Below are 932 nucleotides of genomic sequence, written 5' to 3' on the forward strand. Positions count from 1 at the left end.
TGTGTTTAACATAACGGATGTTGTTACTTTCTTTGTATATAATCCTTGCTTTTACTATGCAATGTCTTGAAAAAATGTTTTTGTAGGAGTTTTATATATATATATATATCTTTATATATAAATATCTATAAAGGTTATAAATCTCATAACCTTTCTTATGATGCACAATACTCCTCATAATTTTATATGATAAAATTAAAATTAATATGACCAGATCAGATCAGATCAGTCGCTCAGTCCTGTCCGACTCTTTGTGACCCCATGAATTGCAGCACGCCAGGCCTCCCTGTCCATCACCAACTCCCAGAGTTCACTCAGACTCACGTCCATCGAGTCAGTGATGCCATCCAGCCATCTCATCCTCTGTTGTCCCCTTGTCCTCCTGCTCCCAATCCCTCCCAGCATCAGAGTCTATTCCAATGAGTCAACTCTTCGCATGAGGTAGCCAAAGTACTGGAGCTTCAGCCTCAGCATCATTCCTTCCAAAGAAATCCCAGGGCTGATCTCCTTCAGAATGGACTGTTTGGATCTCCTTGCAGTCCAAGGGACTCTCAAGAGTCTTCTCCAACACCACAGTTCAAAAGCATCAATTCTTTGGTGCTCAGCCTTCTTCACAGTCCAACTCTCATATCCATATATGACCACAGGAAAAACCATAGCCTTGACAAGACGAACCTTTGTTGGCAAAGTAATGTCTCTGCTTTTGAATATGCTATCTAGGTTGGTCATAACACTGGCTGCTAAATTTTTCTATGACAAATAATTTTCCAATGAACATATGGTTTTGAGTATGTACAAATATAGTTCACAGGCATAGAATTGTAGCTATGGTATTTGAATTAGTGGTAAAGTAGTATATGCATTAAAAATATTGAAATTGATAGTTATTGCCAAACTACCATTCTTGAGGTTGTTCTAACAGCTACAGTCCT

This window comes from Bison bison, unplaced genomic scaffold, assembly GCF_000754665.1.
Source record: "Bison bison bison isolate TAMUID 2011002044 unplaced genomic scaffold, Bison_UMD1.0 scf7180017859217, whole genome shotgun sequence".
Lineage (NCBI taxonomy): Eukaryota > Metazoa > Chordata > Mammalia > Artiodactyla > Bovidae > Bison > Bison bison.